The sequence below is a fragment of the Delphinapterus leucas genome, chromosome 11 (genome assembly GCF_059928025.1).
Source record: "Delphinapterus leucas isolate spDelLeu-1000000601 "Yukka" chromosome 11, BTC_Dleu_Yukka2, whole genome shotgun sequence".
In the NCBI taxonomy this organism is placed as follows: Eukaryota; Metazoa; Chordata; class Mammalia; order Artiodactyla; family Monodontidae; genus Delphinapterus; species Delphinapterus leucas.
The window spans coordinates 64204088-64227385 of NC_143139.1; positions in this window are offsets into that span (position 1 = coordinate 64204088).

The window sequence follows — 23298 nt, forward strand, 5'->3', positions numbered from 1 at the left end:
AAGATTTAGACCAGCACTGTCCAATAAAACATAATGTGTCATACAGATATATAATTTAAAATTTCCCATAGCAAGGTTTAGAAAGAAAAAGAAACAGGTGAAATTAATTTTAGTAATATATTTTACATTAACAGCATGTCCCAATTTGGACTAGCCAAATTTCAAGAGTTCAGTGGCCACATGTGGCTAGTGGTTACTGTATTGGGCATCACAAATACAGTGACAAGAGCCCCAGCATCATTAAAGTTCTGAGCGGTGGGAATGGATGAGGGTTCTTTTTAATTTTGCAAATTATTTATTTATTTATAACATCTTTATTAGAGTATATTTGCTTTACAATGGTGTGTTAGTTTCTGCTTTATAACAAAGTGAATCAGTTATACATATACATATGTCCCCATATCTCTTCCCTCTTGCGTCTCCCTCCCTCCCACCCTCCCTATCCCACCCCTCTAGGTGGTCACAAACCACCGAGCTGATATCCCTGTGCTATGCGGCTGCTTCCCACTAGCTATCTATTTTACGTTTGGTAGTGTATATATGTCCATGTCACTCTCTCACATTGTCCCAGCTTACCCTTCCCCCTCCCCGTGTCCTCAAGTCCATTCTCTACGTCTGCGTCTTTATTCCTGTCCTGCCCCTAGGTTCCTCAGAACCATTTTTTTGTTTTTTAGATTCCACATATATGTGTTAGCATACAGTATTTGTTTTTCTTTTTCTGACTTACTTCACTCTGTATGACAGACTCTAGGTCCATCTACCTCACTACAAATAACTCAATTTCATTTCTTTTTATGGCTGAGTAATATTCCATTGTATATATGTGCCACATCTTCTTTATCCATTCATCTGTTGATGGACATTTAGGTTGCTTCCATGTCCTGGCTATTGTAAATAGTGCTGCAATGAACATTGTGGTACATGACTCTTTTTGAATTATGGTTTTCTCAGGGTATATGCCCAGTAGTGGGATTGCTGGGTCGTATGGTAGTTCTATTTGTAGTTTTTTAAGGAACCTCCATACTGTTCTCCATAGTGGCTGTATCAATTTACATTCCCACCAACAGTGCAAGAGGGTTCCCTTTTCTCCACACCCTGGGTGAAGGTTCTTAAATTAAAAATTTTAATTCTTTTTCTGTGTTATGCCAAGATGCAACCCCCTCTCCATCATCCCTGTATCTTCAGTAAAATTCTATTATTGTGTATAGAATATTTTTTGTGAAATTTATTTTTATCTGTATTGGCAGGAATACTATTAAGTATTCACCCAAGCCAGGGGCATAATGTGTCTCCCTCATTTCCAGAAGCCTAATAAAGCCAAGTCTCATTCATTCTACAGCCTTAACATCTCCTATATTCCTCTCCTCCTTTCTGTCTCCACTTTGCTTTGTTTACACTGTACACTAAAAAGAACAGGGGCTGTGTTCCACATTTGGGTTACACAAAGCAGAGAACATAAAATAGCCATCAGGAGACAGATGTGAGTGAGATGAGAACCCAACAGAAAAGGCAAATCAGAGAAGGCTTGGAGATACGGCAGGAGGGCAGAGCAGGGGGTTGTCACTCTGCATTGGATGGGAACTTGACTCATTTTTATTCAAGTATTAAAATTAAATTTGGAGAACTTGGGACCATTCAAGAAACTAGTAATTTTTATGGGCAGGCGTAGGTGTGAGATCTGGGAAAGGCTACCTAGGATGAATTAACATAACATAACATAACATAACATAACATAACATAACATAACATAACATAACATATTCTATCTTACGAAAATAATTTGTTGACCTGAACTACAGTACAGGTCAACAGTATACTACAGTTTTGGGTTTGGGTACAAACCTAGCATGAATTGACATAACATTATTCATAGTATTTGTTTTCACATTTAGGGTGACTATTCATACATTTTGTAGCAGGAATATTAGTATATATAATAATGGGGTGCTCCCTCAGACCCCACGATGGGGTGTGACATAAGATATATGCACTCTATTGAAGTCCTCAAATTTTAAAATTCCAAATTCCAGCTGGCCTCTTGAGTTTCCAGTAAGGGACTGTGGACCTGAATTTGCATTGGAGGTAGGGTGTGGGTGGAGAGAGGAGGAATGGGGAAAGCTTTCCTAAAACACTTCACATCACAGCCCAGAGGTCAGTGCTTGACTTGTCAGCTCTCTGCTGATAGACACACTCCTTCTCCCCTGGTGACAGCAAATGTTCTCTCTCTTTCCCTTACCAGCCTTCATATCTTTCATTCCTTGTTGTTTGTCCTCTACCTCCTGAAGTCCTATAGGGTTGTGTACAGTTCTCCACATAAAATTCTAGAATTGTTAGGTAGTTGGGAGAAACTCTTAAGTCTCAAAGTAAAAGGTGCTGTTAATCAGAACTTCACCTCAGAGTTTCTTTTGGAGCAAAAGAAGAGATTGTTTGACTCACGCTGGTATGTTTAACTGAGTGTGTTGCTTGATCTTGAAGACGTGTAGAAGGCAGAACATGGGCAGTAAATATGTGCTTCACGTTACACATCAGTTACTATTTTATATATAGCATAGTGATTCTGATCCTATTGGAAGAGTAACAGCTCATGGAGTATGCTATTCAGGTATACCATCTAAATCTAGAGATTCTTTCATCTAAGAGAGTTAATGGTACTCTAGAAGGGGCTGATTTATGTGTTTTTTAAAAAAACTTTATTGAAGTACAGTTGATTTACAATGTTGTGTTAATTTCTGCTGTACAGCAAAGTGATTCAGTTATATATATATGTGTGTGTGTATATATATATATGCACACATATATATATACACACACACACATATATATATGCATTCTTTTTCATATTCTTTTCCATTATGTTTTATCACAGGATCTTGAATATCGTTCCCTGTGCTATACAGTAGGACCTTATTGTTTATCCATTCTATATATAATAGCTTGCATCTGTTAATCCCAAACTCTAAATCCATTCCTCCCCCACCCCCTCTGCCCCTTGGCAACCACACGTCTGTTCTCTATGTCTGCGAGTCTGTTTCTGTTTCGTAGATAAGTTCATTTGTGTCATAGTTTAGATTCCACATATAAGTGATTAGATGGAGCTAATACATACTCAGGGAATAACTTACATGGCCAGAGAGATGTGTTTATCTCTTCTGTGTATTCAGAGGCATCCACAATGTTCTGATATTTTGTATCTTTCTTTATATAATGTCTGATGCAAACTATAGAAAGGAGTTTGCTCTCTCTCAGATAGAGAGTCCTGCATGGCCAGAAGTCTTTGTTCCCCACAAATCTCTCCAGATTATTTTTTTCTGTTTATCTTACTGAGCCAGACTTCTTTCAAGAATTATATCTCTCCTCTATGTAATATTCATTTTGAAAATGCTTCTCTTTCTATGCAGCTATGACAGAATAATGTGTTCCTTGCTGAACAGAATGCAGAGTAATTTCTTATCCAATAAAAATGAAAAAATGAAGCTGTTCAAAAGAAACTTCCAAATTGCCCTGCAAAGGGAACTCCAGAGAGACACCCAGCAAGCTGGGAGATCAAAGGGTAACATTCAGGACTCATCCATTTGCATTTATCTTTCATCTGGGCAGCGAGTGATGTGCCAGTCGTTAGCCTTTTGCTGTTTCTAAGGCAGCAAACAAATATTACAGTTACTGGAGAAAAGACCTGAAGCCTTGTGTTTGATAAAAGAAAACTCAAAAGTAGGCCTTAAGTTTACAGACATCCATTGTGATTGGTTTTCAGTCAGAGACCATACAGAGCAGTAATTATTGGCCTATGTTGAGTAATGATCATCACAGAAGAGTAAGGACCCTTTCCCCAGAAAGATGCATGCACAAACAACCTTATATACTTTAGGTGTAAGCGTATGGATTCTCTGAAGCCTGTGTCTGTACCCCAGAATAAGTCTAGAAAGGGAAAAGCATAGGAAGCAAGTATAAATATATGTTCTTATTTTTTTTTAACTTTTAAAATCTGTTTCTGGAAAATAATGCTTTGTTTGTATCTGTATCTTAAAGAAATTACTAAGAAAAGGTAATGTTCAGTTATTTAATTCTGGAATTGTATGTGGCTGAAATAATAGATAGTAGGAATCAATAAGATTAATTTCAAAATCCTGACAGGACAAACCATCTTGAGATTTCTCCAAGGTCTAAAATGTCAGTTTATCTGTAGACACTAAATGAAGAATTCTATCCAAAAAGACTCTGTGGGAGTAGAGCCACCTTATTCATACCTGAATTATTATTATTGGACCTTTAAATATTCTGCAGCATGGACTTGGACCTTTACATAGTCACTGTCGCCTTTAGATGGGCTTTTTGTGGATTGTAAGTGCTCCAGCGTGGAGGGAATAATGGGGATGAGAGGTAGGGGAAGCAGTTAACCAGTTGGTAATATCACTGTGAATGGCTCTCCAACTTAAAAGACATTAAAGAATTATTGTTAACTAAAGAGCTTCCTGAATTCGGTGCCTTATAGAGTCCAACAATACTATCTAAATGTTAACTTTCTAGGGCCTTGAAATTCATTTTATGGGTACTTTTCATAGCTATTATCATATTTTATTCTCTTTACAACCATGTATGGTAATTATTATTACCATTCTTATATTTTGGATGAGGAAATGAAGGTCAGAGTGGTCAAATAACTTGCCCCCAAATCCTAGTTGTGATAGATCTGGGGCTTCAATCCAAGTTTCTGATTTGCTTCCTTTTGACTCCTTCAACAACAATACATTCCACGTCAGAGTCACCTGGCACTGACAAGTGTTGGTCTGGTTATCACTATCAGTGAGAATTTGTAAAATGAGACTGATTTCTTCTAGGGCAGGAAGAACCAGGGTCACATGAGTGTGCTAGGCTCCTTGTTGTAGAGGAGCATGGAACGGTGGGGCATGGTAGATAGAGAATAATGGCTCTTGGGGTTTGGGAGTTTGGTAGCAAAGAACATAGAAAATAGAATCCTTACTTCTCATTTCTCTCAGCCTATTCCAACATAGCACAGTTTGGTAATGAAGTGAAAGATGTCTTTAGGAATGAGAAAAATAAAATAAAATAAAAAGCAGAGGCCCAATCAACCTTGTGCTTCATTCTTTGCTAAGGAAGATGCTAAGAAGATTTTCCCTCCCAAATTCCAGTTTGAAGCTGAAAGGTCAGAGGTACTAGAACAGATAATGACCAAGGCACAGTATGTTCTAAACCTAATGACAAAGTAGATGCAAATAAATAGCTGGAACTGGAGGGCACTCATCCAAGGGTCCTGAAGGAACTCAAGAGTAAAATAGTCTGTGGGTCTAAGACAATTTATAGTCACAGATGACCCTTGAGCATTCCTAGAGTTTGAGGACAGGTAACAAATCCAGTTCCCTGTTACAAAAAATTCAACTTTTGTCACTGATTTGTTTTTATTTCTACTTTAAGAAATCAATTCACAGGGCTTCCCTGGTGGCACAGTGGTTGAGAGTCCACCTGCTGATGCAGGGGACACGGGTTCGTGCCCCGGTCCGGGAAGATCCCACATGCTGCGGAGCGGCTGGGCCCGTGAGCCATGGCCTCTGGGCCTGCGCATCCGGAGCCTGTGCTCCGCAATGGGAGAGGCTGCAGCAGTGAGAGGCCCGCGTACCGCAAAAAAAAAAAAAAAAAAATTCACAAATGTTCATTGAGTATCTACTGTTAGACATTATGACATGATTATGTTTTTGACTTTTCAAATTGATTTTACTAGATTTCCAGAAAGCTCAACCAATACCCAGAGGTTCCACAAGAATCCTTACGAACCTAGCAGCCTGCCTATTCAGGACTTTAGTCTATTATAAGTTAAACACCACTAGTTTAAGAAAATAAAATCACAGACCAATACCCAAAACCCATAACATAGTTGATGAACAAAATTAGTTTCTTCTTTCAGGTAATTTAAGAGATGATGTTTTATGTACTTATTCTAAATAGGAATGATAGTTTTTATGAGGATTACAGGAAAGTGTATGTTTATTTCTTTTCTGTCCTGCCAAACTAGAAATGGTTCTCTAGCTTTTTTACAGAAGCATGGAATGGCTTTGAATTGAAACTTTTAAGTTCTTTTATTTCACTCCTTTCAGTCAACCTGAAAAACTGTCAGAATCAGAGAAAGAATTTTGATAGAGTCTTTGGGAGATATTCCCCCAAAGAAAAGCAGTATGTAGGTGAAAAGGTACTTTAGCTGATGGTTGTAAAAATGCAACAATTAAGGCTATATAGTTTTGCAACTATAGAAGTTGCAAACTGTTTTTCTCCTTAAATAGCACTTTTTTTTTCTCCTTAAATCCTTGTAAGAGACAGTTGGATTTCTGCTCCCTGCTCTATCTTTCCATGACTCTTTTTTTTTTTTTTTTTTTTTTTTGCGGTACACAGGCCTCTCACTGTTGTGGCTTCTCCCATTGCAGAGCACAGGCTCTGGACGCACAGGCTCAGCGGCCATGGCTCACGGGCCCAGCCGCTCCGCGGCATGTGGGATCTTCCTGGACCGGGGCACGAACCCGTGTACCCTGCAACTGCAGGCGGACTCTCAACCACTGCACCACCAGGGAAGCCCTCCATGACTCTTAAATGTCAAGGGAAGACAGAGGATCTATGGGGGCGAAGAGGGAAGAAAGAGTCACACTTGGGTATTCTTAATATTAGTTGAATTACAGCCCCCTGACTGTTGCTGGGACTAGGATAATAATAGTCATAACGAGTCTTCAACATATTTGTATATCTTTTAATTTTGGACCACATAGTGTGATTGTACTTTCCTAGAAAACTCCATGTAACGGTGGATCATTTAGTAATAAGACTCCATTCTATTTCGTCTTTTTCGTTATATATATGACCTAGCTCAAGAAGTGAGTTTATCTATTTTTCTCTCAGTTCCTTTTCTCATTGGTATTCTTTCTTCCTCCTTTTATTGTAAAGAGAAGGAAGTTAGACTTTAAGGGATTAGAGGAGGGCTTGTTTGACCTTCCTAAATCGTATTCATTCTCAGAGACTTGTATTTTATAGATAGGAAATAAGGTTTTTCTTATAGCTACCCATAAATTAATGCTGGCCTTTGAGTGAGAAATTAATATGCTCCTCAGAAATTTCTGCTACTTATCTGGCAATTTTCCTCACATGGAATAAGGATTCACCGTTAGGTCTAAATGTAACATGAAGATGGAGTTTATGAATGTGCTCTTCATTGGAACTACTGTCAAAATTATGGAGGGTCAACCGTTGTTTTTTTCTGCTCTCCGAAATATTGGTTGAGCTGAATAGTGTTGAGTTGAATAGTGTTCTAACACAGGCTTTCATTCACATTTGTATCTCCAGACTCTACCTAAAAAGTGCTCAATAAACAAACATCTTGAGCATCTATTAAGTTCTGTGACATGGTGATGTTTAGGAAGATAGGCTCTGGATATAGAACTATGTTGCCATTGTGGTTCCACTGTTCTTAACCTCTTTGTATCTCAGTTTTTTATCTGTGAAAGAAAATAATAGTGCCTTCCTTACAGAGGTGTAAGAGTTAAGGAACACAATGTACAACATCAGGCTAGTTTGGGGATTGTTTGTGTTCAGATCCATTCCTTGCCCTTCCCCAGCAATACTTTGTGTCACAGAGGGGCTGACTCCTCTGAGCTGCATTTCCTCAGGCTCCCGTGTCAACAGACTTCTGGCTGGTGAAAAATTGAGGCGGCAGAAAAAAGGGAGACGTCAGGGCATTTCCCCCCTCCCTCTCTACTCCGGGGATATTCTTGGGCAACAACTACATCTTCTTCATGGCACCAGCTCCTGCTGGACAGACCCACCTGGCTTCCTACTTCCTTCAGGTGTCCCCAGCCTCTGGGCTCCCTCCTCCTTTTGTCTCTCTATCCTGTGGGTTACAGTGGCTTCCCACCGCTGCTGCTCTCTGGCTTACCTCACTCTTTCCTGTTTGGGTCTCAGTTCCTCCAGTCACTTGTACAACCAATTCCCTAAATTAATTTCTCTGTTGTAAATTCTTAACACTGTTTCTGCTTTTCTGGTAGGTTCTTTATTGATGCATGTATATAAAATATTTAGTCTAGTGCCTGGGCAATAGTATGTTCTCCTTATATGGTAGGTATAAACAAGTATAAACCAAGTAGAAATTAGTAAATCTGTAAGCATTTTAAGTATAAGGAAAAAACCCACAGCATCCTTATCCATAATTCCAAAATCTATAAAAGCTCTGAAAACTTGAGTGTTTCAAAAATAAGTTTGTGGCAAATAAGTTTGATTGCAAATTCTGACTTGAACTGACATGAATTATTTATTTATCCCACTTAGGGTGATTTTATTTATGTTTTATTGCATAAAATAGATGTGCTTGATCTCAGAAGACTGATCAGGCTCCACTGGGAATGTTATGTAATAAATGGTATGTGCATATATTCTCTGTATAAACTCCCCAAAATTCTGAATTCAGAAATTCATTGGACCCAAAGGTTTGGAACAGGGGATTGTATGGCTGTATCAGATTTCAGAAAAAGAAAAAGTTGAAATGGCTTTGAAGAATGGGAGAGAGAGGAGATGGGGAATTCTGAGTAAAAAGGCAGTTATAAAAAAAAGAGTGGAAAAAAAGGAAAAATGAGGTGAATGTGAAAAATAGTAAGTAGGAGGAGGAAAAAAGAGAATAAGTAGGATACAAATTATAAAAAGAATCTTCAAATGTTGGATTTTATTGTTAAGAAATAGAGAACCCTTGAAGAGTTTTGAGCAGAAGAGTAACTTAAGCATTATGCTTAAAGGAGCATTAAAATAGGTAGGTTGGCATAAAGAAAAAACCTTTTGGAAACGGAGATACATTTAACAGGCAACTTTAATAGGATGAGTAAGTGCAATTGAAGTGAGGTAGTGGCGTGCCAAACAAAGTACAAATATAGAATCTACGGGACTTGATAATTAACTGGATATGGAGAAAGAGAAAGTGTGATGGTTATTTTTATGTGTCAGTTTGACTGGGCTAAGGGATGCCCAGATAGCTGGTAAAACATTATTTCTGTGAGGATATTTCCAGAAGAGGTTAGTATTTGAATCAGTAGACTGAGCATAGAAGACTGCCCTCACCAATCCATTGAAGATCGGCTAGAACAAAAAGACCAAGGAAGGGCAAATCTGCTCTCTGCTTGACCTAGAACATCCATCTTCTCCTGCCCTTGGACATTTGCGCTCCTGATCCTTAGGCCTTCAGACTTGGGCTAGGACTTACCTGCTGTCTTGGTTCTCAGACCTTTGGGTTTGAATTGACTACACCACTGACTTTCCTGGCTCTCCAGTTTACAGACGGCAGATTGTGGACTTTTCAGTCTCTATAATTGATCTCTTTCTTTATACCTTTATATATCCTATTGGTTCTGTTTCTCTGGAGAATCTTGACTACTACAGAAGGGTATCTAGAATAATTAAGTTCTTGCCTGGGCAATTGAAAGAATAGTGCTGCCATTAGCAGATGTACGCCAGGCAGGAGGAGGAGCAAGTTTGTGCGGAAGACAGTATGTTTAAGTCATGACATACTGAGAGACTCAAATACTAAAGCCATCTGGAAATGATAGAATGTTTATGAAGAAGGAAAGTAAATACCAATTTTGCTAGATTCATTTACGGATTCATGAGATTTTGAGAAAAGCAATTTCGAGTATGTTCTTCATTTGAAATTAACATGTAGAAATCTGACTGCAGAACTGATGGATTTGCTTTCGTAAAGCTCTTCAAAACAAAAGCCTTGCCAATGCAAGAATTTAAATAAATATACTTTAAGTAAAACTAGAAATTTCTATTCTTATATTAGCTATTCATTTCCCCAGCAACTATGCCACAGTTCCAGAATTACAAATTCAATGAACACATAATTATGAAAAAATTCCAAAGTGATTTTCATGGTTTTTACTTCTTGTGAATTTGGGATTACCATTTTAAGATGATATGAAAATTCTTATTCTTCAAAAGTAGTTTACAAAGTGGACATTTATCTCCTTTTTTTGTGAAATGTCATTACAAAACCACAATCATATTTCATCATTGCTCAAGTACCACTGAAACTGCAGTGTCATAGAAACAGATGCACTTCTCTAATTATAGAGAAAGTGCCTTGCTTAAAGGCAAGCAGTCTTCAAATTTACAACTAGCTCCTTTTCATTAAGTGGGTCTCCTTGTGGCTGGAGTGGTATTAACTGTGGTAAGTGTACACAAAGACACCTGTATGAGTTTGCTAGAGCTGCCATAGCAAAATACCACAGATGGAGTGGCCTAAACAATAGAAATTTATTGTCTCACAGTTTTGGAGGCTAGAAGTCCAAATCAAGGTGTAAGCAGGGTTGGTCCCACTTGAGGTCTGTGAGGGAAGGATTTGTTCCAGACCTCTCTCCATGGCTTGTAGATGGCCATCTAATGCATGTCTGTCTGTGTCCGAATTTCCCCTTTTATAAGGACATCAGTCATATTGGACTAGAGCATACTCTTTTGATCTCATTTTAATTTGATTACCTCTTAAAGACCCTATCTCCAAATAAGGTCACATTTTGAGGTACTGAGGGTTAAGGGTCCAGCATGTCTTTGTTTGGGGACACAATTCAATCCATAGCAACACCTCCTCATAAGTAAGGTATGTTCCTATGACTCAAGTGCCCCTAGGTCCCACTTTAATATAGAGAAAGACTATGGAGTTTCTTGAGAACTAGGTAGAAAGCTAGCTAGCAGCAAAGCAGATGTAAGGATCTCCTGGTTGGTCAGCTGTCACAGCTCTTTCAAGGAGGAAAATTAATAATAATTGAAAGATTAATATTTGCTCACCGAGTCCTCTTTACTTTTAGAATGAAGATATTATCTCCAAGAACTTAGAGCCTGGATACAACTTAATTGTCTGCCTATGAGTAAAAGCAATAACTTTGATATGAAAAAATTTTTGAGAGGTTATTTTATTTTACTTAAGGCATTTGTCTTAATTAACATTTATTTACTTAATTATAAGTTTCTGCTGACAGGGCTTTGTCTTATGTTTGACATGTAGTAAGTTTGTCAAATGAATAAATAAACTAATGAACAAATGACATTATTATATAACATTGGATTATCATTTGGGGCGAAGAATAAGGAAGAGGAAATAAAAAAATGGAATAATAGAATGCCCTGTAAATAGAATTAAAATGAAATCATAGAACATTATAACTTAGTGACTTTGAAGATCCTTGTAAGAGAAAAGTTTAGTTCCTCCTTTTACAATGGAGAATTGAGGGTCAAAGATGTCAATGTTTCTGAGATCATAGGACCAAGTTAGTAATGTGGTGTAGTGGAAGAGCAGGCATTCTGAAATCAGAGTTTTTGTTGTTGCTGTTTTTTTAAACAGTAATCATTAATTCTGCAGATCTGTAGGTCAACTGAGGATTGGCTGCTCTCAGCTGGACTTGGTTGGTGGCTCTGTTGAGATTGTCTGGCCTCTGCTCACATATCTGGAAATCAGCTGAGCTAGGCTATGCTTGACTTTGATTTGAATTTGCTCACTGTGTCTCTCATTTTTCTCCTGGCAAACTTGGGTATGTTCTCATGGCAATGACAGAGGAGCAAGAGAGCAAGCCCAACTGTGCAAGCTCTTTCAAGCTTTTGGTTATGTCATGTTGCTTATATTCCATTGGTGAAGTCAAAGGGCTGAGCCCAAGGTGAAGTGGTGGGGTATATTCCCCCTCTTCAGTGAAAGGAGCTGTGAAGTTACATGGCAAAGGCCGTGGATATGGAGGGGCAGATTATGAAGAATTGGGGCTTTAAACTACTGCAAGTGATGAATGTTGGGGAGTGCGAGATAGAGGGTGGGAGTTTGTGACTTTTTTTTGCCAAGAATAAGGTACATGCGATCTTGACTTTACTGCATTGCTTTGAGAAATCTGGCTGTCCTCAGTTTCTTTATCTGTGAGCAGGGATTAACGATATCTGTATTACTGGATAATTGTGAACAATAAAGAGGGAGCACTTCTAAAACATTTGTTATGCAGTATATTTTGAACTTATGTTAGGTCTCTTCCCTCTTTTTCAGAGCAATTTCAGGGTGTACATCCCTAAAAACCAAGAAGACCATTATAAAGCAAAAAGCAAATAAACACATAATGTACTAATGTATGTTAGTGCATAACGTAGAAGAGGAACAAAATAAGGGAAAATTTTCTTGGCCCGAAGAGGATATTCAATGAGGATTAATGGAGGGGACTGGAGAGGGTATTCCAAGGGTAGGGGGGATGAAACAAAATGTGAGGTGATGTCAAAGTGAACACATTTAGAAGATCGTCTCATTACAGTGTTTTCCCCCATGTGGGAGACTAGAGAAAGAGGCCTGTCCCACGTGGGTCCTTAAAAAATTTTGAAAAATATCTCTTCTCTCACTTCCATCTGGTCCCTCCCTTTTCCTCTCCCAGGACTTTTTAGAGATTTGTAAAAATGGAGAGAGGGCCCAAGGAGGCTGGACTTAGATGTGGTTTGCTTCTCTCCTGTCTTCTGATCTTTTCTCACTGCTTTTTCTAATCCTTGCTAAGAATGGATGTGGCATTTTTTTTTTTTTATTCATAAAGCCATTATTGATGGCCAGCTCTGTGCAAGGCACTGTGTCTGACGCTGAGTAGAGGTGGTGGAGTAGTGGTGGTGGGATGTGTTTACAGAGACGTATGCAAAGTGTTTCTGCTATCAGGGAGCTGCATATTCTCCATTTGCCTCCACCCCCGATAATCTCCACTCTTTTCTCCCTGCACTGTGTCTCAGGCTGGCCTCTGTTGCCTTCTGGCTTCCATTGGAGTTCAGTCAGTGAACCACCAGCAGGAGGTTACAGACTGGGAGATGAGAGTTTGGTTCCTGCCCTGCAGTCTTGACAATTGGCATTGGCTACACTCCTAAAAGTCATGGCTCCTGTACCCTTTCCTAGAGGTACAGATCCAGCTTCCCCTGAGTTCTGGTAACTGCTCCTTCTTACCCCTAAGAAGGGGTTCTTAGCCTAAGCTGGTAATAGCTTTTCAGTGTTACTAGTCCTTAGATGCTTCATCAGTACTTGGTGGTTTCCCTTAATCCACCCACACCTTTGTAGATACCCCTTCACTAAACCTTCTTCAATCACTTCTTCTGATTATGCCATCTGTGTTCCCTCAGGACCCTCACTGATACACCTTCCCACCGTAAGTTCAATATGGGAATTGAGAGACAGGTGGTGCTAATGTGCTTTCTTTCCAAAAGGAAGCTTTGCTGGATTAGTGATACCCTATTTTTTAAATATATATTTCATACATTTGCCTTTTTGCTTGGAAAATGCTTTCATCAGGGCTATTTGTCTTCTCTGAGATACTGAAGACAGCATGTACTGTGTGGTATAGTGGCTTTTTCCCTCCCTTCCTTTACCTTTCCTTCTTTCCTTCCACCCTCCCTCTCCCACTTTTTCTTCTTTCTTTCTTTCTGTTTACTTGCTATGTGTAGGAAGACAAGAGAGACAATATTTGAAATCTAAGCAATGTTTGCACAAAACTATAGAGCCGGTGTTTTAAGGAAAGAGGATAGCACTAAAACCAGACAATTTGGTCCCCATTTTACATTAGGAAAATTTTAAATGCTGGTGTTTCTATTTATGCATTATACTTTCTCATGACATACTTCCAACTAAATACCTCACTCTCAATAACCTCCCTGCCCCCTTGCAGTCTGTTGCCAAATTTTATGTATATTACTTCTACAGTATCTCAAGAATTGATTTCTTTGTTTCTATTTCTATTATACATTCTTCTTAAAATCTTATTCTATGGGGCATTTGAAATAGACCTGAGTATATGATGGCTTGATTTAATTTTTTCTCCATGGCCAAACTCAACTTAGCTCATGAACCCCCTGTACAATTTTGGCAGAAATTCATTCTTGTTAATTCAAGGTTAACACAGTTATGCCATATATTCCTGAATGGAGTATCAGACAACAGCCTCCCCCAGGGTCTGGATTCTGCCTACTTTGTTTCCTGTCTCATCCTCTGATGTTCAGTCACTGTTAACATGGGGCCAGGCTGAACCAACTGCAGTTCCTCAGTGTATTTAATGCTTTTTCCTACCTCTGTTTTCAAATGTGTAGCTCTTTTAGCTGGGTAAACCATGTTCTCCTTTCTCTCCTGTCACCTTCTTCACTTAAAGTGAGTGAATAAATGTCTAGTCTCTTTACTTAACCTCTCTTTCAAAAAATTCAATAAGGACCTAGCTTACCAAAGTCCTATGGAAGTAAAGTTTTTCCCATTACAAAGATAGGGAAACTGATGCTCGGAGATATGCCCAGCATCATAAAATTGAAAAATATATGAGTTGTGCAGGTGGAATTGAAAATTCCTGTTTCTGACTCTAAGTTTTGTGTCTCACTTTCTGCTTACCATAACCTATTTATTCGTGTAGCACGTATTTGTGGAACTCCTAATATGTATCAATCACTGGGATACAGAGATTGTTTAAAAATCCTCGCAGATCACTGGAAATGGTGTGTAAGTGGAGAGATAAGCACAACACCAATTGGAGAAGAATTAATGGCAGTAGAGTTAGAGGCAGAGAAAAGTAAATGTGCCATCCTCTGGGAAGATGTGAGAATACCCTCAGAGAGCTAACATTTAAGTTAGTCTTTATTTTTTTAAAAAATATTTATTTATTTTTATATATTTGGCTGAGCTGGGTCTTAGTTGTGGCACACAGGATCTTTGTTGCAGCATGTGGGATCTTCATTGCAGCATGCGGGATCTTTATGCGGTATCTTTAGTTGTGGCATGCGGGATCTAGTTCCCTGACCAGGGATCGAACCCAGAACCCCGCATTGGGAGCGCAGACTCTTAGCCACTGGACCACCAGGGAAGTCCCTAAGTTAGTCTTTAAATATAAGTAAGACTTCCTAAGCAGAATGAAATTCAGGCAGGGGTAACTTTTTTTAATTCAAAATTATGGTAGTTTGTTTATTATACATTTTTTTACATTGACTTCGATTTTTAAAAGTATTACTTAAAATATTTGTCTTGATTTTTGAGTGTTTTTGGTGCCCCTTTAAACTCTGTGTTTGAAGCAACTGCCTTGCTCTTCTCACCCTGGTCCTTTTCCTGTAACAGTCATGGAGTTGGAAAAGGTATACTTTTCCAGTGAAAGATGACAATTTAGGCTTTGTAGAGTGAAGGGTGTGAGTTGGTGTCAGCGGTGGGGAGGTGGAGACTGTCCAAAGATATGGCTACTGCTGGATTGTGAAGTGGCTAACAGTCTAGAAATTTTGGTTTTGATTTTTTAAATGAGTTTTTGGATGTCTTTTTTAAAGATTAAGAGTGGTAAAATCAGATTTAATTTTTGGAAGATCTCTTTATAGAGAATTCAGTGGAGGAGGCAAGACTTGAACGTGGCAAAAAATTAACAGTTGGTTTCATCAAACAAGATAAATATTAAAAGTCTAAATAAAAGCAGTAATGATAGATATGGTATTGGAAGTAATGTGATCTTATATTTTTAATTAAAAGTTTCTCTTACTAATTATATAATTAATTTTTTTCTTCAAGGCATGCTCATTTGTCCAAGATTTTTAAAAGAAAAATCATCTTATTTTCCGCCTTTTAATATTTTACTTTAGTTAAAGTATAAAATGATGGGAAGTGCAATGTTACACCTTCACCCCATAATGCCCTATCTGATGAACATTGCTTTATATGTTCTCAAAAAAATCAACAGCAGGAAACCTCAGAGTTGATTTTGTTTAGCACGTCACCACCTAGTGAAAAACACGCACATACACATACATGCACATACACGTACAAAATAAGTGCAAAAAGCCTGAGCAATTGAAAGTCATCTCCCAGTCACTCAAGAATTGCCTCTCATAATACTTTACAAGCTCTCTCAGCCCTAATAAGGAGAAGGCTCCTCAACCACATGAGTGGTTAACTTACTCTAGTGTAGTTTTCTCATTTGTTGACTTAGCAACAGCCTTTGACTCTGAGAGTTAAAAAAATAGGCTGTAAGGAGTAAATATTGATTTACCTAATCAAGTAAGCATGCTTGAAGACAACTAGTTCAAATATAGGCCAACCAGGGTATGTCATGTTTTATTAAGTTGTACTAATTTTTTTGAGAGGGGTCTCAGAGTAACTATACTGGGAAATTAAGATATGAAAATGATAAGTGATGGCAATTAATGTTCTTGATCAATTTGCCCCATGACATCAACAAGAATCATAGCTATAAAAGTATGAAGTTAAAAGAATGGAGCAAAGGCTAAGGTAAGTTTGTCCTAGAAAAATATGAAATACTCTGGAAGGTAATAGGTAACTTTATTTTGGCAGTGACTTCTGGCTGACTTGGAGGATATAATTTAATAGATTTTTCTGAGTGTTCCTAATAGGGCATCTTCATCATGAACCTCAATGCTGAGTGTGTTATCTTGGAAGTTATCATCTCTTCTTTCAGTGGACAGAGAAAGAGTTTTTGAGAAGCCCGTCTTTAGTTTGGTAAATAGACCATCTTTAAGCAATTAGGAAACTGAATATGTATCCGTAGCAGACGTTGGTTAGGCTCTGTCATCATCTTCCCTCCCCTCTCCTCCTTGTTTTCTTTCACACTTTCACAGTTTTATATTTTACATTTAGGTCTATGATCCATTTTGAGGTATTTTTTTGTATAAAGTGAGAAGTACAGGTTAAGGTCTTTTTTTTTTTTCTCCATTGAATTTCTTTTGCACATTGCCAAATACCAGCTGACTATATTTGTGTTTATTTTCTGTTTCACTGACCTTTGTTCTTTCACTAACATCACCCTGTTTTGATCATTGAAGCTTTATAGTAAGTGTGAAAATTCAGATACTGTGATTCCTCCAACTTTGATCTTCTTTTAATTGAGCTTTTAGTTGTTTTGGTTATTGTAATTCTTTTAATTTGTCAAAAGCTTGTAGAATCAGCTTGTTTATATTTTTTGGGAAGAAGAATCATGCTTCTTCTGGGTTTTTGATTGGGATTTCATTAAATCTACAGATCAATTAAGGGAGAATTGACATCTTAACAATATTCTGTCTTCCAATACTTGAATATATCTCTTTATTTTTTTTCAGATCTTCTTCAGTTTCTTTCATCTGTGTTTTGAAGTTTTCAGCGTATGTATTATGCATGTATCTGTCAGATTTACACCTCAGTATTTAATCCTCTTTGGAGTTGTTGTAAATAGTACTTCTAAAAATTTTAGTTTTTATTTGTACATTTATAGTATATAGAAACAGGGATGAATTTTTATATTGATATTTTATCCTGTGCACTGCTAAACTCACTCATTAGTTCCAGGAGCTTTCTTGGAATATACCTCGGAATTTTCTATATAGAAAATCATGTCCACTGCTAATAGAGGTGGTTTTATTTCTTCCTTTACAGACTAAGTGAATACCTTTTGCTTTTTATTCTCCTGCTTTTTTGCTATGGCTGGAATCTCCAGGAATATTGAAAAGGAATGGTGAGAGCAGACATCTTTGCATTGTTCCCTATCTTAAAGGGAACATTCAGATTCAGTTTTTCACCATTAAGTATTATATTACTTGGTATTTTGCAGATTCCCTAATCAAATTAAGGAAATTTCCTTCTATCTCTACTCTTTAAAGTTTTTTTAAATCATGAATAAAGTTTGAATTTTGTTGAAGCCTTTCCTGCATTTATTGATATGATCATGTGGTCGTCCTTCTTTAGTGTGTTAATAAGATGCATTACATTGATTTTTGAATGTTGATCCAGCATTGAATTCCCAGGATAAACCCCACTCAGTAATGATCTTTTTGAAATATTCCTAGATTCAATTTCCTAATGTTTTCTCGAAGATTTTTGTATCTATTGTACATTCATGAGGTTTATAGATCTGTAATTTTATTTTCTTGTACTTCGTTTGGTATAAGAATAATGCTGGCCCACTAAAATTAGCTTGAAAGTCTTATCTCTACTTTTATTTTCTGGAAAAGATTGTGTAGAATTGGTATTATTTATTCTTCAAAAGTTTGGTAGAATTTGGCAGTGAAACTACTTGGGCCTGGAATTTGCTTTGTTGGAATGTTTTTGAATTTGATTTCTTTAATAGATATATGACTATCCAGGCTAGCTATTTCTTTTTGAGTGAGTTTTAGTAGATTTCTTATTTTAAGAAATTGGCTCATTTTATCTAAGTTGTCCAATTTTAAGGCATAAACTTGTTCACAGTATTCCTTTACTATCCTTTCAAGGTCAGTGAGGGCTGTACTTAACAGCCTCTCTTTCATTATTTATATTAATGGCTTGTGTTTCTCTCTTTTATTCTTTGTCAGTTTATCAATTTTATTGATCTTTTCAAAGAACCATCTTGTTGCTCTATAAATGTCTTGCATTGTTTTTCACTTTTCAATTTCATTGCTTTCTACTCTTTATCATTTCCTTTCTTCTGCTTGCTTTAGGTTTAGTTTGCTCTTCTAGTCTCTTAAGGTGGAAATTAGACCTTTCTTCTTTTCCAAGATAGGCATCTAATGCTGTAAGCTTTTCTCTAAGAAATGCTTTGGTACCATCTCACAAACTTTGATATATTTTATTTATTTTCATTTTTATTTAGTACAAAATATTTTCTAATCCAACCTTCCTTTGCAGCCTCATCTTCTAAGACTTCCCTCATGTACCTTGTGTTGTAGACATACTTGTTTGATTTTATGCTTTTGTTCCTTCACTTCTGATGTTTCTATTACTGTGACTGTCCTTTTTCTTAGTTCAATCTATCAGTCTTACTTATCCTCTTCAAATGTCATATACTCCATGAAGCTTTCCCTGATCACTTCCCAGGGAAGTGATATCCCTTCTTTGAGCTCCCAAAGTATATTATACTTTGCTAATGTCATTTAATAACTATTTCCTTATAGTTACTGCCTACTATAATCCATTTTCTTTGGCTGCAGAGGAGCATTGGTAACTTTACTCTGGGTAAGGCAAACAATGGTCAGAGGAAACAGTTTTCCAGATTTTTGGATTGCAGTATTTCCCTGAATGGTTTTATTATGTACTTGATTACTCCTACAGGTGCCGATATACCTAAATAGGTGGTGGTGGTAGAGGCAGCAACTAATAATTCTTCTTTGCCAGCTAAACTTACACCCAGAATGCTGAAGAATGGTTAAACAGTTCTTTGCTCACTGCTTCCAGTGATGAAAATCTAGAATGTACACATTGGGCATGTTTGTGAAAAATTATGTGTTGCACCCGTAGTCTAACTCATCCCCGTGTACCAAATAAGAATCCATTTTCTTTCTTCAAGTCTTCTCTTTCTTCCTCTACCACTGCCCTTCCCTTCAATACACTCTGCTTTTGTCCTTTTTATTCCTTCTTTTCTCTGGCTCCAAGTCTCTATCTTCCCTCCTGTTCCAAATTACAGCCCTTCTCCCAGCAGTTAACAAGGCCTTTGCCTTATCTTATATCTTTCAAATCATACACTACTGTTATAAAATAGATAACCAACAAAGACCTACTGTGCAGCACAGGGAACTATACTCAATATTTTGTAATAACCTGTAAGGGAAAAGAATCTGAAAAAAATAGATATTTATGTATGTATAACTGAAACACTTTGCTGTACACCTGAAACTAACACAACATTGTAAATCAACTATACTTTAATAAAAATATAAATAAAGCTGGAAAAAAATCCCAAATCATAGGGATGAAGATTTGGCAGTGTGAGTCATTGTTCTTCTCAGGGTGGTCCCTGGAGAGGTATGATGTTGGCTTAAGAGGTGGGGAAGGGCACTGGATTGCCTCCTACACTGACTTGCGTTTTTCCTTCTGTGTTATTTTTTCTACATTTCCTGAGTATTTTAAAAAGGCATCATTCATGTTGAGTTCTTATCAATAGCTACCTTATAAGATTCATATGCTCTCTTTTATGTATCTCCCAACTCTATTAGTTTAATCTTGGAGGATACCATGTCTAATTACCTTTTCCAAATTTCTGTGTTTCTTTTCTCTTCTGCATTGATTACGGTGAGCAGAAGGAAAGGCACTTCATCACATATAATATTGTTTGTATACATATATCCACTAGATTAGAATATTTCTTGAGAGCGTAAATTAATCTTTTTTATTCATGTGTTTCCCACTTATCATTACTTACCATGGTGCTGGATATTTAATTCATCCTCAGTTAATGAATAAAATTGAAAATGAATGAATACAATTAAGACATGGTAACAACAACAACAAAAAAACCAACAGGTAGAATACCTGGAAAAGTTTCAAAATGAAGAAATCTAATCAGATTTGCCAACCTGTTGAGGCAAAGAATGCAGAAGGATGTCTTATTAGGAATACAAATTTGGACTCACTCTTGTGAGAGCACCAGATTCACAACTAACTTCTGAGCAATCATTGACAGGAAGACACTGGAACTCACCAAAAAAGATACCCTGCATCCAAAGACAAAGGAGAAGCCGCAATGAGATGGTAGGAGGAGCGCAATCACAATAAAATCAAATCCCATAACTGCTGGGTGAGTGACTCACAAACTGGAGAACACTTATACCACAGAAGTCCACCCACTGGAGTGAAGGTTCTGAGCCCCACGTCAGGCTTCCCAACCTGGGGGCCTGGCAACGGGAGGAGGAATTCCTAGAGAATCAGACTTTGAAGGCTAGTGAGATTTGATTACAGGACTTTGACAGGACTGGGGGAAACAGAGACTCCATTCTTGGAGGGCACACACAAAGTAGTATGCACATCAGGACCCAGGGGGAAGGAGCAGTGTTCCCATAGGAGACTGAACCACACCTACCAGCTAGTGTTGGAGGGTCTCCTGCAGAGGTGGGGGGTGACTGTGGCTCACTATGGGGACAAGGACACTGGCAGCAGAAGCTCTGGGAAGTACTCCTTGGCATGAACTCTCCTAGAGTCCTCCATTAGCCGCACCAAAGAACCTGTAGCCTCCAGTGCTGAGTCGCCTCAGGCCAAACAACCAACAGGGAGGGAACTCAGCCTGACCCATCAGCAGACAAGTGGATTAAAGTTTTACTGAGCTCTGCCCACCAGAGCAACACCCAGCTCTACCCACCACCAGTCCCTCCCATCAGGAAGCTTGCACAAGCCTCTTAGACAGCCTCATCCACCAGAGGGCAGACAGCAGAAGCAAGAAGAACTACAACCCTGCAGCCTGTGGAAGGAAAACCACATTCACAGAAAGACAGACAAAATGAAAAGGCAGAGGACTATGTACCAGATGAAGGATCAAGATAAAAATCCCAGAAAAACAACTAAGTGAAGTGGAGATAGACAACCTTCCAGAAAAAGAATTCAGAATAATGATAGTGAAGGTAATTCAGGACCTTGGAAAAAGAATGGAGGCAAAGATCAAGAAGATACAAGAAATGTTTAACAAAGGCCTAGAAGAACAAACACCTAGAAGAATTAAAGAACAAACAGAGATGAAAAATACAATAATTGAAATGAAAAATACACTAGAAGGGGCTTCCCTGGTGGCGCAGTGGTTGAGAGTCTGCCTGCCAATACAGGGGACACGGGTTCGTGCCCCGGTCCGGGAAGATCCCACATGCCGCGGAGCGGCTGGGCCCGTGAGCCATGGCCAATGAGCCTGCATGTCCGGAGCCTGTACTCCGCAATGGGAGAGGCCACAACAGTGAGAGGTCGCATACCGCAAAACAAACAAAAAACACTAGAAGGAATCAATAGCAGAATAACTGAGGCAGAAGAACAGATAAGTTACTTGGAAGGCAGAATGGTAGAATTCACTGCCACAGAACAGAATAAAGATAAAAGAATGAAAAGAAGTGAAGACAGCCAAAGACACCTCTGGGACAACATTAAACGCACCAACATTCACATTATAGGGGTCACAGAAGGAGAAGAGAGAGAGAGAGGACCCAATAAAATATTTGAAGAGATTATAGTCTAAAACTTCCCTAACATGGGAAAGGAAGTAGCCACCCAAGTCCAGGAAGAGCAGAGAGTCCCAGGCAGGATAAACCCAAGGAGAAACAGGCCGAGACACAGAGTAATCAAATTGACAAAAATTAAAGACAAAGAAAAATTATTAAAAGCAACAAGGGAAAAGTGACAAATAATATACAAGGGAACTCCCATAAGGTTAATAGCTGATTTCTCAGCAGAAACTCTACAAGCCAGAAGGGAGTGGCATGATATATTTAAAGTGATGAAAGGGAAGAACCTACAACCAAGATTACTCTACCTGGCAAGGATCTCATTCAGATTCAACAGAGAAATCAAGAGCTTTACACAGAAGCAAAAGCTAAGAGAATTCAGCACCACCAAACCAGCTCTATAGCAAATGCTAAAGGAACTTCTCCAAGTGGGAAACACAAAAGAAGAAAAGGACCTACAAAAACAAACCCAAAACAATTAAGAAAATGGTCATAGGAACATACATATCAGTAATCACCTTAAATGTAAATGGATTAAATGCTCCAACCAAAAGACACAGGCTCGCTGAATGGATACAAAAACAAGACCCATATATATATACTGTCTACAAGAGACCCACTTCAGACCGAGGGACACATACAGACTGAAAGTGAGGGGATGGAAAAAGATATTCCATGCAAATGGAAATCAAAAGAAAGCTGGAGTAGCAATACTCATATCAGATAAAATAGACTTTAAAATAAAGAATGTTACAAGAGACAAGGAAGGACACTACATAATGATCAAGGGATCAATCCAAGAAGAAGATATAACAATTATAAATATATATGCACCCAACATAGGAGCACCTCAATACATAAGGCAACTGCTAACAGCTATAAAAGAGGAAATCGACAGTAACACAATACTAGTGGGGGACTTTCACAACTCACTTACACCAATGGACAGATCATGCAGACAGAAAATTAACAAAGAAACACAAGCTTTAAATGACACAGTAGATCAGATAGATTTAATTCATATTTATAGGACATTCCATCCAAAAAAAGCAGATTACACTTTCTTCTCAAGTGCACATGGAACATTCTCCAGGATAGATCACATCTTGGGTCACAAATCAAGCCTCAGTAAATTTAAGAAAATTGAAATCGTATCACGCATCTTTTCCAACCAGAATGCTATGAGATTAGAAATCAATTACAGGGAAAACAACATGAAAAACACAAACACATGGAGGCTAAACAATACTTTACTAAAAAACCAAGAGATCACTGAAGAAATCAAAGAGGAAATCAAAAATTACCTAGGGACAAATGGCAATGAAAACACGACGATCCAAAACCTATGGGATGCAGCAAAAGCAGTTCTAAGAGGGAAGT